Source organism: Schistocerca serialis, chromosome 7 (assembly GCF_023864345.2).
Source record: "Schistocerca serialis cubense isolate TAMUIC-IGC-003099 chromosome 7, iqSchSeri2.2, whole genome shotgun sequence".
Lineage (NCBI taxonomy): Eukaryota > Metazoa > Arthropoda > Insecta > Orthoptera > Acrididae > Schistocerca > Schistocerca serialis.
Genome location: NC_064644.1, coordinates 298,275,596 through 298,293,284, shown reverse-complemented (window position 1 = coordinate 298,293,284; position 17,689 = coordinate 298,275,596). Strand labels below are relative to the sequence as shown.

The window sequence follows — 17,689 nt, the reverse complement described above, 5'->3', positions numbered from 1 at the left end:
ACAAGTTGTGAATCCTGGAATACTGAAGGCACCGACAGATGTCTCTGCATTCAGCCTTTATTAAAGTCCTGAATAAAGAAAGTATTGCCATCTCGGAGGCAGCCACCCATTTTGGACCCAAGGACCTATAGCAGCACTATGGACAGAGCTATTAATTTCTCGTTTACGAGTTAGTAAACTGGACTATATTTGCATGTGATACCTTAGTGCTTTAAAGTAAACAACGAGCTACAGTTTTTGTTTCCTGTTTTCTACTGGAAATACAAAGTGAATAAAATGACTTTCGTAGTACAGCATACTGTATGTCCTTGATGTAATAATACAGGGTGATTCAAAAAGAATACCACAACTTTAGGAATTTAAAACTCTGCAACGACAAAAGGCAGAGCTAAGCACTATCTGTCGGCGAATTAAGGGAGTTATAAAGTTTCATTTAGTTGTACATTTGTTCGCTTGAGGCGCTGTTGACTAGGCGTCAGCGTCAGTTGATGCTAAGATGGCGACCGCTCAACAGAAAGCTTTTTGTGTTATTGAGTACGGCAGAAGTTGTTCAGCGTGCATTTCGAACGAAGTATGGTGTTAAACCTCCTGATAGGTGGTGTATTAAACGTTGGTATAAACAGTTTACAGAGAATGGGTGTTTGTGCAAAGGGAAAAGTTCTGGACGGCCGAGAACGAGTGATGAAAATGTAGCACGCATCCAGCAAGCATTTTTTCTTATGGGGGTATGTTAAGGATATGGTGTTTCGGCCACCTCTCCCAGCCACCATTGATGATTTGAAACGAGAAATAACAGCAGCTATCCAAACTGTTACGCCTGATATGCTACAGAGAGTGTGGAACGAGTTGGAGTATCGGGTTGATATTGCTCGAGTGTCTGGAGGGGGCCATATTGAACATCTCTGATCTTGTTTTTGAGTGAAAAAAACCTTTTTAAATACTCTTTGTAATGATGTATAACAGAAGGTTATATTATGTTTCTTTCATTAAATACACATTTTTAAAGTTATGGTATTCTTTTTGAATCACCCTGTACTATACATGATGCCCATTCAGTTTGTTTGAGGGAAATATTTGGGAATTGCAGACCATACTGAAACACAAATGCATACTTCTGTTTACTTGTTAACGTCTTTAATGTTTCTCTCAGTTTTCAAGATTATAGCTCTCTTTACGTTTACATAACGTAACTAACGAAAAAATACAGGAAATGAATTATCTGCCTGGTGACGGTCTCTTAAAATAACCTTACTGCATTTCTCATCCCTACATTTTTACGTTTACATCTACATATTTATTCCGCAAGCCACAGTATAGTGCGTGGCGGAGGGTACCCTGTACCACTACTAGTCACTTACTTTCCTGTTTCCCTCGTAAATAGAGTGAGGGAAAAACGACTATCTACAGGGTGTTACAAAAAGGTACGGCCAAACTTTCAGGAAACATTCCTCACACTCAAAGAAAGAAAATACGTTATGTGGACATGTGTCCGGAAACGCTTACTTTCCATGTTATAGCTCATTTTATTACTTCTCTTCAAATCAAATTAATCATAGAATGGAAACACACAGCAACAGAACGTACCAGCGTGACTTCAAACACTTTGTTACAGGAAATGTTCAAAATGTCCTCCGTTAGCTAGGATACATCATCCACTTTCCGTCGCATGGAATCCCTAATGCGCTGATGCAGCCCTGGAGAATGGCGTATTGGATCACAGCCGTCCACAATACCAGCACGAAGAGTCTCTACATTTGGTACCGGGGTTACGTAGACAAGAGCTTTCAAATGCCCCCATAAATGAAAGTCAAGAGGGTTGAGGCCAGGAGAGCGTGGAGGCCATGGAATTGGTCCGCCTCTACCAATCCATCGGTCACCGAATCTGTTGTTGAGAAGCGTACGAACACTTCGACTGAAATGTGCAGGAGCTCCATCGTGCATGAACCACATGTTGTGTCGTACTTGTAAAGGCACATGTTCTAGCAGCACAGGTAGATCATCCCGTATGAAGTCATGATAACGTGCTCCATTGAGCGCAGGTGGAAGAACATGGGGCCCAATCAAGGCATCACCAACAATGCCTGCCCAAACGTTCACAGAAAATCTGTGTTGGTGACGTGATTGCACAATTGCGTGCGGATTCTCGTCAGCCCACACATGTTGATTGTGAAAATTTACTATTTGATCACGTTGGAATGAAGCCTCATCCGTAAAGAGAACATTTGCACTGAAATGAGGATTGACACATTGTTGGATGAACCATTCGCAGAAGTGTACCCGTGGAGGCCAATCAGCTGCTGATAGTGCCTGCACACGCTGTACATGGTACGGAAACAGCTGGTTCTCCCGTAGCTCTCTCCATACAGTGACGTGGCCAACGTTACCTTGTACAGCAGCAACTTCTCTGACGCTGACATTAGGGTTATCGTCAACTGCACGAAGAATTGCCTCGTCCATTGCAGGTGTCCTCGTCGTTCTAGGTCTTTCCCAGTCGCGAGTCACAGGCTGGAATGTTCTGTGCTCCTTAAGACGCCAATCAACTGCTTCGAACGTCTTCCTGTCGGGACACCTTCGTTCTGGAAATCTGTCTCGATACAAACGTACCGCCCCACGGCTATTGCCCCGTGCTAATCCATGCATGAAATGGGCATCTGCCAACTCCGCATTTGTAAACATTGCACTGACTGCAAAACCACGTTCGTGATGAACACTAACCTGTTGATGCTACGTACTGATGAACTTGATGCTAGTACTGTAGAGCAATGAGTCGCATGCCAACACAACCACCGAAGTCAACATTACCTTCCTTCAATTGGGCCAACTGGCGGTGAACCGAGGAAGTACAGTACATACTGACGAAACTAAAATGAGCTCTAACATGGAAATTAAGCGTTTCCGGACACATGTCCACAGAACATCTTTTCTTTATTTGTGTGTGAGGAATGTTTCCTGAAAGTTTGGGCGCACCTTTTTGTAACACCCTGTATATGCCTCGGTATGAGCTCTAATTCCTCTTATCTTCGTTGTCCTTAAGCGCAGTTTATGTTGGCAACAATCGAATCGTTCGGCTGTCAGCTTCAAATGCCAGTTCTCTAAATTTTCTCAATAGCGTTCCTCAAAAAGAACGCCGTCTTCCCTCCGGGGATTCCCATTTGAGTTCCCAAAGCGTCTCCGTAACACCTGCGTGTTGTTCGAACCTATCAGTAACAATCTAACAGTCTGCCTTTGAACTGCTTTGATGTCATCCTTCAATCCGACCTGGTACGGATCCCAAACACTCTAGCAGCATTCAAATATAGTTCGTACCAGCGTCCTATATGCGGTCTCCTTTACAGGTGAACAACACTTCCCTAAGATTCTCAAAATAAACCACAGTCGACCATCTGCCTTCCCCACGCAGTCCTCACACGGTCGCTCCATTTCATATCGCTTTGCAACGTTACTCCCAGATATTTAAACGACACCTTTTAGAGCTAGTTGCCACCAATCATGCCAATTAGATATTTTGTGTAAGTCATCTTGTACCCTCCTACAGTCACTCAACTTCGACACCTTACCGTACACCGCAGCATCATCAACAAACAACTGTAGGCGCTGCCCACCCCATCAGCCAAACCATTTACGTATACAGAGAACAGCAGCAGTCCTATCACACTTCTCTGGGACACTCCTGACGATATCTTTGTCTCTGATGAACACTTGCTGTCGAGGACAAAATACTGGGTTCTGTTACTTAAGAAGTCTTCGAGCCACTCACATATGTGTGAACTTATTGCATACACTCGTGCCTTTGTTAACAGGCTGCAATACAGCATCGTGTCAAATCTTTTCCGGAAATCTAGAAATATGGAATCCGCCTGTTACCCTTCATCCGTAGTTCGCAGTATATCGTGAGAAAAGGGCAAGCTGAGTTTCGCACGGGCGATACTTTATGGTTCAAATGGCTCTGAGCACTATGGGAATTAACATCTGAGGTCATCAGTCCCCTAGAACTTAGAACTACTTAAACCTAACTAACCTGAGGACATCACACATATCCATGCCCGAGGCAGGATTCGAACCTGCGACCGTAGCGGTCGCGCGGTTCCAGACTGAAGCGCCTAGAACCGCTCGGCCACACCGGCCGGCTGATGCTTTATGAAACAATGCTGATTCGTGGGCATATGCTTCTCCGCCTCAAGAATATTTATTATATTCGAACTGAGAATATGTTCAAGGATTCTGCTGTAAACCAAAGTTACGGATATTGGTCTATAATTTTGTGGGTTCATTCTTTTACCCTTCTTATGTATACAGGAGTCATCTGCGCTGTTTTCCAGTTGCTTGGAACTTAGTGCTGGGCGAGAGATTCCCTGTAAATACAAGCTAGGTAAGGCGCCAGTGCCGTACAGCACTGTTTGTAAAATCGAAATGGGATTTGATTCGGACCTGCTGACTTATTTGCTTTCAAATCTTTCAGTTGTTTCTCTACATCAGGGACGCTCATTACAATGCCATCCATACAGGAGTCTTTCCGATGGTCAATGACGCGTACGAGTCTTCTGTGTGAGCAATTTCTTGAACGCGAAATTTAAAACTTCGGTTTTCGTTTAGTTATTTTCAACTGCCACACCACACTGGTCAAGAAGGAAGTGAATGGAAGCCTTAGACCCCTTAGTGATTTTACATATGACCAGAATTTTCTCGGGTTCTCTGCCATATCAGTTGCTGAGGTGTGACGGTGGTAGTTGTATGCTTCGCGAATAGATCTTTTCACAGACGCACGAATCTCCACTAACATTTGCTTGTCGCCGTTTGTGCGTTCTACTGCCACGTTTTGCAGTGGCGTCCATCTCTGCGTGGTAATGGTTCCTCAAAAGAATGTAATCTCTCTTGTCAAAAATATACGTACCTACACTTTTCTCTGTAACTGTGTGACAAGACTGTTTACTACGAGGGAGTTTCTTGGCTGTTTTACATGCATTTCCCTTCAGTATTTGAATCAACTTCGATTCTATAACTTGTTTTTCATTGACATGGAAAACTTTTTCTGTCATCTGAATAGCAAATGTTTAATGCTGCTTCCGATACACATTATACGCTGTCGTCGATCTTTTAATTCTGAGTTCGGTTGCTCTCTGACCTCTTTCTTACACAGCCCGTTCACTTGCTGAAAGTAGTACACGGTACACATCACATAACATGTATTTCTGCCTAACTCTTTACCGTTCTCCCAGCTAGAAAATTCAGAAACTGTTCTTCCTCTTGTGAAATGTCTTCTATTTCGCTTATGTCTAAATTTGCACTTCCAGACAAGACTGCATCGTTATTGCTTATCACAAGTACACCGCGCTTTAGGTAGTCAATGAGGAGCTCAGCATTTCTGTTTGATAATTCCCATGGTGACTTGGACGATAATACTGTGACACAGCAATGGACAGCAGAATTTGGTTAAAACGGAAGGATTCTGGATTTTGATGATATTCTCGAGCCCTGCTGAAAAGTTTTTGCAGGGAATCTTGTGAAAGCCTGCGCAATAGAATACAATGGAAAGCTTCTTCACTCAGAAGTTAATTCTGGTCGTTAAGTGGTGTGCCAGAACTACTACTGTTTCCCAGGTAACTGTCTTCCAAATTTCTAAATTCTCAAACAGCGTAATAACACTCGTGGGGAACTATAGAGTATCATTATGTCTGTCTTTTAACAGCTTTGTATACTGCAATTTTTCTGTACCTCCTACGGGAAAATTATGTCTGAAATATGCAGCTGACACAGTAGAACCTTGAAATACTTGTTCTTAGACGGTACACGTAACTGCTGTTGAAACACTATGATTCAAAAGTACTTAAACAGGTACAGCTTTCAATTTTATTGTAATTCCCTGGTCTTGCTACACTTTTTAGCAGGTTCCAAGCAATGTTCAGTGTTTTGTCTTTGTCAAAATCATACAGCTTTACAACAGGCTCAGTGGAGACAGTAGGAAGCGGCAAATTATTGTCTTCAGTGACTTGTCTGGGAAGCATAATGCGCTTTCAAATTGTCAATTGGTTTGACAGATTCTTCACTATAAGCGTTAGTCGTAGATCAGGCATGAAATACAGTTTTTTTAACCCCATCCTTACCATGGTCTCAAATTGATCAGGTGTAAAATGAAGCTAATAAATTAAAATTTAATACGATATGGAATTTAAAGCTTTAACATAACTGTATTACAAATATATCAAACTTAAGAAGACATCAGCAAAATGAACTAGAAGGAAAAAGACGAAAAAAATAGTATGAAACAGCATCGATCTTCCGAACCTTGCACGTGTAGCCCAGCACGGTACCAACTACGCTGTAAGTATTAACACCACACAGTTAGTGTGTAATGAAATATATAAGATCATTGTTAAGTAATCCACAAGAAGGGAAATGTTTATATATTGCAAATAGTCTAGCAGATTCGTATGAAAATGCACATTTCCTTTCAATTCCATGCAGCCATATTTTACGTTTATTCACAATCTTTTCGCCTTGCGGGATTCGGAAAAACCTGATACTACCCTCTGACATGCCCGGCCGGCTAGCAGCGCGGTCTAATGCGCTGCTTCCCGAGTGGGACGGCGTGCCCGTCCCCGGCACGAATCCGCCGGATTTGCGTCGAGGTCCGGTGTGCCGGATAGCCTGTGGGTGGATTTTAAGGAGGTTTTCCATCTGCCTCGGCGAATGCGAGCTGGTTCCCCTTATTCCGCCTCGGTTACATAATGTCAGCGATTGCTGTGCAAACACTTGTCTCCATGTACGCGTACAACATCATTATCCAACCACACAAACTTTTGGTGCTACACTCATCTGGTATGAGATGCTCCCAGAGGGGTGAGGGGGGGGGGGGGAGGGGGGTCCACTGGTGGCCGTACCGCACGATACCCTGGGTTCGGTGTGGGGCGGATGTGGGGTGGATGGACTGCTGTGAAATTGTGGATCACTGAGGCTACGATGGGACGAAGCCTCTCCATCGTTTCTAGGTCCCCAGTTCAACACAACACGCCCTCTATCCTCAAACTGCTATGTACTGCTCAACACTGAGGCATTCCTCACTGCTGAAAAGTTGACAAGTTTTCTTAGGCTCTTAATTTAAGACAAAATGAGTATGTGTATTTCATACATCACTGTATACTACGGTAACCGCTAATTATGTTAATTATCCACTTACTTTCACGTAATACTTGGGTTCAAAATGGCTGCCTGGTACTACATGACTTCAGTTTACCAGAGGCAGCGCTCAGTTGTCGGCATTCCACACATAACAGGTTATCGCTACTTTCTTTATATGGGACTTTACGTATCATGCTCCTACATGCAGTAGCCATTCAAACAGTGGAAGTTATATGTTCAAGTGGCACTTGCTGCTGTTCCATAATCATTTGAAAGTTTTTTATTGAAATGATGTGAAACAATTCAGTTTACAAGATATGTATATATGATTTACGAACCTGGCAATTCACTGCAAGTGCTAAATGTAAATGGGAATTGGAGATACATTTTAATCTCCTTCTCCTCCCCTCTCTATACTTACATCCCCCTTCCCCTCTCTTTGTCCATCTCCTGCTGCTTCCCACTCACTCCGTCCATCTCCTTCTCCTTTTCCCTCTCTCTGTCCGTTACCCCCTTCCCCTCTCCCTGTCCACCTCCTCTTCACCTCTCTCTCCACCTTCTCGCCCCCTCTTTCGCGCCCACTCTTTGTCTTTCGCCTCCTTCCCATTTTCTACGTCCATTTCCTCCCACACTCTTTGTTTGCCCAACTCCTCTTCCCCCACTCTCTGACCGTGCGAGTTGTTTATTGTTATTTCAAATTCAGATTCCATAGTAGTATCCTAATCATAACACAATAAGCCAAAAACGCCCTTTTTTCTGTTTTCCGTGGAAGCCGACTGCGAGGAAGAAAACAAAGCAGCACATTACCCTACGTACAATTTCTGTTTAAAATATATACATAATGAGAAAAATTATATATAGGAGAAGCAATATGACTATAGTTTCAATGCCCTACTATCGTAGTTAAAACTGACTGCGGGAAAAAGATTAAAACCGCACATTTTCATAATAGAGCACAACACAGCATTTTTTTCTTGCAGTCGATTTTAACAGAGGGCCTGTACAACATCGTTTAAAAAAAGTACAGTGTTTCCGTACTAACGTTAATTACAGTAACGTGCAATAGCTAGAAGTAAATCAGACCAGATATTTTCGAGGTTTTGCTAACAAACTTGGCACCATTAAGTAGCGTTTTTCCATAAATTCAATTATCACAACAAATACACGCAACAGAGACTTTGGTTATCGATATCATATTCTCCTTCATTACTTGCAACAGTCTGCCAAGGCTGGGTAACTTTCTAATTCCACTACTGTAGAAATCACGTCGTTTTGAGGCGAAGAACTCGTCGAGCCGTGTTCAGAGCGCATTTTCAACCGGAAAGGAAGTTCCTTGAAGGTCGTTCGATAGGGAGTGGAAAATATGAAACTCTGAGGCGGTAAGATCAGGTGAGTAAGATGGGTGAGGAATGACTTCCCAACCCAACTCCTGTACAGTGTTTTTTTTTGTCAGTCTAGCAGAATGCAGGTGGGAGTTACCGTGGAGTAGCATCGCTTCTCGCAGTCTTCCTGGTCTTTGTTCTTGGATTGTGTCTGAAAAACGTCTTAGTTGTTGGTAATAAATGTCAGCAGTAATAGCTGCAATTTGCAGCACACCTCACCGTCGCTGTTCCACCAGATGCGTAACACTGTATTTTATGGACCCATGCAGGTCTTCATACGGGGAGTTGTTGCTATTTGTGGGCTCAGCCATTCATTTCTTTTCCTTATGTTGGCATAAAGACACCATTTCTCTTCACCATTAAAGATAACGGATAGGATTGGTCAATGTCATTTACGAGCCAATTGATGACGTCAAGCAGGAATGCACGTATGGCCACCTGCTGATTTCTGCGATTTTGGTCTAGAGCATGCGGTACCATTACATCTGATTTTTGAACCTCCCGCACTGTATGCACATGCCGCACAATGGTTGAATAATCACTGTTCATCACTTTCACAATTGCCACTTCTCGAGTACAATGACGTGTATCAATGTAGATAAATGCGTTTAAACGATCTTCTTCAAACCCTGAAGGTCTTCCTGAACGGGGGAGTCACTAATGACAAAACGATCTCCTTAAAATGAGAAAATCCGCTCTTTATTAAATCCGTATGTACACTACAGGCCATTAAAATTGCTACACCACGAAGATAAAGTGCTACAGACGCGAAATTTAACCGACAGCAAGAAGATGCTGTGATATGCAAATGATTAGCTTTTCAGAGCATTGACACAAGGTTGGCGCCGATGGCGACACCTACAACGTGCTGACATGAGGAACGTTTCCAACCGATTTCTCATACACAAACAGCAGTTGACCGGCGTTGCCTGGTGAAACGTTGTCGTGATGCCTCGTGTAAGGAGGAGAAATGCGTACCATCACGTTTCCGACTTTGTTAAAGGTCAGATTGTAGCCTATCGCGATTGCGGTTTATCGTATGGCGACATTGCTGCTCGCATTGGTCGAGATCCAATGACTGTTAGCAGAATATGGAATCGGGGGGTTCAGGAGGGTAATACGGAACGCCGTGCTGGATCCCAACGGCCTCGTATCACTAGCAGTTGAGATGACGGGCATCTTATCCTCATGGCTGTAACGGATCGTGCAGCCTCGTCTCGATCCCTGAGTCAACAGATGGGGGCGTTTGCAAGCCAACAACCAACCATCTGCACGAACAGTTCGACGACGTTTGTAGCAGCATGGACCATCAACTCGGAGACCATGGCTGCGGTTACTCTTGACGCTGCATCACAGACAGGAGCGCCTGCGATGGTGTACTCAACGGCGAACCTGGATGCACGAATGGCAAAACGTCATTTTTTCGGATGAATCCAGGTTCTGTTTACAGCATCATGATGGTCGCATCCGTGTTTGGGGACATCGCGGTGAACGCACATTGGAAGCGTGTATTCGTCATCGCCATACTGGCGTATCACCTGGTGTGATGGTATGGGGTGCCATTGGTTACATGTCTCGATCAACTCTTGTTCGCTTTGACGGTACTTTGAACAGTGGACGTTACATTTCAGATGTTTTACGACCTGTGGCTCTACCCTTCATTCGATCCCTGCGAAATCCTACATTTCAGCAGGATAATGCACGACCGCAAGTTGCAGGTCCTTTACGGGCCTTTCTAGATACAGAAAACGTTCGACTGCTGCCCTGGCCAGCACATTCTCCAGATCTCTCACCAATTGAAGACGTCTGGTCAATGGTGACCTAACAACTGACTCGTCACAATACGCCAGTCACTACTCTTGATGAACTGTGGTATTGTGTTGAAGCTGTATGGACAGCTGTACCGGTACACTCCAGCCAAGCTCTGTTTGACTCAATGCCCAGGCGAATCAAGACCGTTATTACGGCCAGAGGTGGTTGTTCTGGGTGCTGATTTCTCAGGATATGCACCCAAACAGCGCGAAAATGTAATCACATGTCAGTTCTAGTATATATGTCCAATGAATACCCGTTTATCATTTGCATTTCCTCTTGGTGTAGCAATTTTAATGGCCAGTAGTGTATTACGCCCGTGAGGCAATTACGTCACGCTACTGCGCATGCGCATAAGGCCCTTAAAACGTGCATAAATGAACGTGTGCTCGAAATCCTGATGCCAAGTTTCACAGAGTCTAGAGGAGCAGTAACATGGTACATTTAAGCGCCATATCTTTCAGACTGCAGCATCTATATTACGTTTTAATAGCATTTACAGAAAAATAACCACTAAATCCACAAGGTGTCGAAAGTTAGGGTGTTTTCGTGCTGTTGTGGGGTTGGGTTGTTTGGGGGAAGAGACCAAACAGCGAGGTCATCGGTCTCATCGGATTAGGGGAGGACGGGGAAGGAAGTCGGCCGTGCCCTTTCAATGGAACCATCCCGGCATTTGCCTGGAGCGATTTAGGGAAATCACGGAAAACCTAAATCAGGATGGCCGGACACGGGATTGAACCGTCGTCCTCCCGAATGCGAGTCCAGTGTGCTAACCACTGCGCCACCTCGCTCGGTCGTGCTGTTGTGCTCTTACACAGCAGCCGCCACTTCTTTTACCGCAATAATCGATTCCCGCAGTTACTCGCTGCTGGGCGACGTAATTTACTTGCAGTGAGTAACACTACATTTCTTCCTTATTTCAACAGCCTACGTGGCGAAAAGAAAATGGAAACACTAACTGGCCTACTGATGTATTTTGTATATGTTTGCCATATCCACCATTTTTATTTTCTCCTTTTTGCGCTCTTAGCCTTTCGGGGTTTGGCCTACACTAGTGTCCGAAGCATAGCGCCGACGTCGTCAAACTGCGACCGGCGGGATCCCGGATCAAGTGTTTGAGAGGCCCGAGCTTGATCCGTTATTTTTAGTAACTTTTTTTGTTTTTCAGTCGTCTGATTTAAGATAAGTAATTTATATCGTTCCTGTTACCTCACGCGTATGGTGACTAATTATTTTTTATAATATCAATGCCTAAACAACGTGTTTTGGCCTATAAGTGTACTTCCTTGTTGTATCTTTCGGTTTGATAGTTTCATCTCAACCACTGATGGCGACCTCGCGTCCGATCGGGGAAAAGTGGCCACAATACTCGTCGGGAAAAATGGACAAGTTGTTCACCCCAGTCAGAGTTAGTTACTTCCGGAAAACACACGTAATACAACAGATAAAACTGACTTCCAAACCATTTTATGTAGCGAGCTATCATCCGCCATTCTACCCCTTCGTGACAATTCTGAATTAAGTTGTACTACTTAAAACCGTCTCAGTTCTATTTGCCCTAATCAAAAAGTGCGACTGAAAACGGTGTGCTGGAGCTACTTGTAGTCCAGGAACTGGTGATCAGACCAGCTATTCTCGTAAAAAAAAAAAAATTTCGAAGTATATTTCTCAACGCTTGTTTACGTTTTTTGGGGTGCTGACTCCGAATTTCATATTTGCTTCCTTGTAGGATGTTGACTTCACCAAGAAAAACGCAAAAAACATCAAAATTGTCACACTTTCTTCAATTTTTCGCGTATTTCTCGAAAACTGTGAAGTTTTCGAAGACGGCTATTCTGTACAAAATTAAAGTAGACAAAATTTCCTACAAAATTTACTAGCCATGTTTTATTTTCTAAAGAGTGATCAACATTTCATATATATATTTCACATGTACTTAACATTTTCACACGTATTTGTACACTTTTTCACCTGTGTCTCTAGCGAATTTCGCACTGCAGTTTCATTTCCACACAACTCAGTGTTTATGTAGTCGTATCTCCTGAACTATTTTGCAGGTACGTCCCGTGATATACGTGGCTACTACCTGCGAAATGTGTTGTGAATACATTTACTAGTAAAGAAGTAATAAATTAAAACGTCGGGCTTCATGCAGCAGTTTTACTGCAAAGACAGCGAAAATGTAGTAAGCGATAATCTTTCTTCGTTTCATCATTTTGTGGAGGTTGTCAGCGAGAAGAACTTTCATAAAGGTTTGATATTATGTGTAAAGTTTGTTGCGAGTCACTAAGTGCTCTCATTATTAAATAATAGATGAATAAAGTATGGGTACTGGCACGTCGTGGGCTACACTTAGGCCGGCCGTGATGGCCGAGCGGCTCTAGGCGCTACAGTCTGGAACCGCGCGACCGCTACGGTCGCAGGTTCGAATCCTAACTCGGGCATGGATGTGTGTGATGTCCTTAGGTTAGTTAGGTTTAAGTAGTTCTAAGTTCTAGGGGACTGATGACCTTAGAAGTTAAGTCCCATAGTGCTCGGAGCCATTTGAACCATTTACGGAGTTTGGTGGGTAGCGGAACTGTTTAAACTCAGAACAGTGTTCCTGGAGACACTCTGTAGCAATTCTGGACGTGTGGGATGTGGCACTGTGCTGCTGGAATTGCCCAATTCCACCGGAATGCACAATGAACACGAATCGATGCAGTTGATCAGACAGGACGCTTACGTACGCACCGAGCGGGGTGGCGCAGTGGTTAGACACTGGACTCGCATTCGGGAGGACGACGGTTCAATCCCGCGTCCGGCCATCCTGATTTAGGTTTTCCGTGATTTCCCTAAATCACTCCAGGCAAATGCCGGGATGGTTCCACTGAAAGGGCACGGCCGACTTCCTTCCCAATCCTTCCCTAATCTGATGAGACCGATGACCACGCTGTCTGGTCTCCTTCCCCAAACCAACCAACCAACCTTACGTACGTGTCACCTGTCAGAGTCGTATCTAGCGTATCATGGGTCCCATATCACTCCAACTGCACATGCCCCACACCATTACAGAGCCTTCACCAGTTTGAAAAGTCCCCTGCTGACATGCAGGGTCCATGGATTCACGAGGTTGTCTCCATAGCCCTACACGTTCATTTGCTCGATACAATTTGAAACGAGACTCTTTCGACCAGGCAACATGTTTCCAGTCATCAACAGTCCAAGGTGGGTGTTGATGTGAACAGGCGAGGCGTAATGCTTTGTGTGGTATCGATAGCAACGATGCCACGGCGTAGGTGCAAGTTCGTAAGTTGGCACTACGAGACACCGACGACAGCGACGTCTAGCCGGCACTGTGTAGCTCTACGAGTGTCGCTCCGGATTCAGCCCATTTTCATCAAGAGCAGACAGTCTGGGAACATCGCTTCAACTTCAGATTGTGTTGGCTTGCTATTGAGACTTTGTACTACTTACGACGTGTCTAAGGCTTCGCACCTCAGTGCAGAGTTATGTATTCATCTTCTTGCAAAAGTAAAGGTGATTTTAATTCACACTGCAGTACCGAGAGATTTTCACCTTTTCCTGCTCCTGCTCGCTTTCGTCATTCGGCCAACCTTTCAGTTTTCAGGAGCAGACCCAAGCGCCGCCTTCCAGGCGGGATACAAAACTGTGTCGTGCAGTCACCAAGGGTAGCCTACACAAGTGGGCCTTCAGCTCCGAAAGTCTATGTCGATGATATTTCGTTGAATGGTTCGCACACTGACACTTGTTGATGGCCTAGCATTGAAATCCGCAGCAATTTGCTGAAAGGTTGCACTTCTGTCACGCTGAACGATTCTCTTCAGTCGTCGTTTGTCCCATTCCTGCAGGGTCTTTTTACCGGATTCCTGATATTCACGGTACGCTCGTGAAATTGCCGTGTGGGAAAATCCCCACTCTGAGACGCTGTGTCCCATCGCTGGTGCGCCGACTATAACACCACGTTCAAACTCGCTTAAATCTTGATAACCTGCCATTGCAGGAGAAGTAACCAATCTAACAACTGCGGCAGACACTTGTCTTATACAGGCGTTGCCGACCACAGCGCCATATTCTACCTGTTTACATATCTCTGTATTTGAATACGCGTGCCTATACGAAAATGGTATAGGCATGCGTATTCAAATACTTTGGCGCTTCAGCGTATAAGGTAGTCTGTTTGTTAATTCAGGGTATCAGCTGTCTCCGATCCAAATTTCATCCAAATCCGTCCAGCCGTTTCAGCATGAAGTGGTAATAAAAATATTAACTCACACACATACGCACGCACATGCCGCACACACACACACACACACACACACACACACACACACACACAGACTTTTGCATTTATGATACAGGTATATAAGATGTGCAAGTAATGGAGTAACGGTCCCGTTGCGTTAGTCGAAATGTGTTGGGCCATTAGGAAATGCTCACGTGATTGTACACGGAAAAGAAAAACGAAACCTCTTTTCTGGCCACAGACAAGCCCATCGAGACGGATCGAGCGCCGTTCTGCCTACAGCTAATGCTGACATTTGGACATTGTATACACTCCTGGAAATGGAAAAAAGAACACATTGACACCGGTGTGTCAGACCCACCATACTTGCTGCGGACACTGCGAGAGGGCTGTACAAGCAATGATCACTCGCACGGCACAGCGGACACACCAGGAACCGCATTGTTGGCCGTCGAATGGCGCTAGCTGCGCAGCATTTGTGCACCGCCGCCGTCAGTGTCAGCCAGTTTGCCGTGGCATACGGAGCTCCATGGCAGTCTTTACCACTGGTAGCATGCCGCGACGGCGTGGACGTGAACCGTATGTGCAGTTGACGGACTTTGAGCGAGGGCGTATAGTGGGCATGCGGGAGGCCGGGTGGACGTACCGCCGAATTGCTCAACACGTGGGGCGTGAGGTCTCCACGGTACATCGATGTTGTCGCCAGTGGTCGGCGGAAGGTGCACGTGCCCGTCGACCTGGCACCGGACCGCAGCGAAGCACGGATGCACGCCAAGACCGTAGGATCCTACGCAGTGCCGTAGGGGACCGCACCGCCACTTCCCAGCAAATTAGGGACACTGTTGCTCCTGGGGTATCGGCGAGGACCATTCGCAACCGTCTCCATGAAGCTGGGCTACGATCCCGCACACCGTTAGGCCGTCTTCCGCTCACGCCCCAACATCGTGCAGCCCGCCTCCAGTGGTGTCGCGACAGGCGTGAATGGAGGGACGAATGGAGACGTGTCGTCTTCAGCGATGAGAGTCGCTTCTGCCTTGGTGCCAATGATGGTCGTATGCGTGTTTGGCGCCGTGCAGGTGAGCGCCACAATCAGGACTGCATACGACCGAGGCACACAGGGCCAACACCCGGCATCATGGTGTGGGGAGCAATCTCCTACACTGGCCGTACACCACTGGTGATCGTCGAGGGGACACTGAATAGTGCACGGTACATCCAAACCGTCATCGAACCCATCGTTCTACCATTCCTAGACCGGCAAGGGAACTTGCTGTTCCAACAGGACAATGCACGTCCGCATGTAGCCCGTGCCACCCAACGTGCTCTAGAAGGTGTAAGTCAACTACCCTGGCCAGCAAGATCTCCGGATCTGTCCCCCATTGAGCATGTTTGGGACTGGATGAAGCGTCGTCTCACGCGGTCTGCACGTCCAGCACGAACGCTGGTCCAACTGAGGCGCCAGGTGGAAATGGCATGGCAAGCCGTTCCACAGGACTACATCCAGCATCTCTACGATCGTCTCCATGGGAGAATAGCAGCCTGCATTGCTGCGAAAGGTGGATATACACTGTACTAGTGCCGACATTGTGCATGCTCTGTTGCCTGTGTCTATGTGCCTGTGGTTCTGCCAGTGTGATCATGTGATGTATCTGACCCCAGGAATGTGTCAATAAAGTTTCCCCTTCCTGGGACAATGAATTCACGGTGTTCTTATTTCAATTTCCAGGAGTGTATATGGCTGGTCCCGGTGGAGGTTCGAGTCCTCCCTCGGGCATGTGTGTGTTTGTCCTTAGGATAATTTAGGTTAAGAAGTGTGTAAGCTTAGGGACTGATGACCTTAGCAGCTAAGTCCCATAACATTTCGCACACACACATTGTATGTATGGGGGTGGAGTCAGCACATCTCCGTTGTCGGTTTACCAGACCTGGTGCTGCTGCTTCCCACTCAAGTAAGGCACGGATCTAGGGTGGAGCAAACTGGCGTGTCTGCCCCGTGCGGTAATTTGAGAGGACGCCAAATTCATATTCTTGAAGAAAAAAGAAAACTTGTTTCACAAAGCGCCTAGCATGCGGATTACGTTGCTCTATCGATTATTCATATGATTTTAAAACGCATCACTGTTAGTTTTGAACATATTTGAAGACATTCTAAGTTGATTCCTGAACGAGTCATAAATTGATATTTTAATAGGTGCTTATTGTACGTGATATCTCTGCCAGTGGAATCCCTGTTGCATTTAGAAATAACAAGTAGTTTCCCGCAGACAAAAGGGGATGGGGCTATACGAGCTGAGCTGAATAAATCCAAACGGGTGAATGCCAATTATTTGTTTATGCGGTTGATACAATGTGTGAATGGTAAGCGTTGCTGTAATTATTAGTGAAATCCATAGATTTAGACCACCAGAGTGGAAATGAATGAGTAACAGGTAAGAAAGACTGCATATTATCTCCTCAGTGTATCCAAGAAATTGAAATTTTGACAGAAAATTTTTGCCAGATCGCTGCACTTTTAAGGGGCAATTGTACAGTCCCCGGTTAGCAGTCGCCTAAAGTTCCATTCTCGGATCAGCGCGTTGTACAAACACGTAATAACGCCAGACAGGAGAATAAACGCCGGATAACTAAACCGGTGATTCTGGCAGGGTTACTGAAGTTAACTGGAGAATAAGTTTGGACAATGGCAGGAATAGTCATAGAATTGGTGACGACAAGACTGTTTATTAGAATGAGGAAGGAAAAGAAACGGAGGCATTACACAAATTATAGGGAAGAACATGACGATTCCAAACCTGTGTAAAAATTTTATAGTACTACTACTACTACTTTTCTATCTCATGCTTGAGAAACTGGAGCATACGAATGAAATTTGAAACTATTTCCTAACATAAAACTTTTTGCTTGTAGTAGGCCCAACAGACATTTGATACTGTAACTTCGTGTATTATATTCTGTCGTGTTTTTATGTAAATTAGGCAAATAAAAATGACCATTTGTGCCAGATGGTCTGGTTTATTTGGCATGCTTACAATGTTGCGATATTAGAAAGGCCTGTTTCGTTTTATTTAGCGGACACTGACAAAATAGGCGTAATCAAATCGAAAAACCGTACCAGTCTTGGGTACTATTTGCA

The 17,689-nt window shown here is 45.0% G+C and overlaps 1 protein-coding gene across 1 annotated transcript in view; it reads right to left on the bottom strand.

The window, feature by feature from the left end:
- Positions 1-17,689, bottom strand: part of LOC126412521 (vascular endothelial growth factor receptor kdr-like) — an 864,770-nt gene that overhangs the window by 810,798 nt on the left and 36,283 nt on the right. The gene's annotated exons all lie outside the window — the stretch shown is intronic.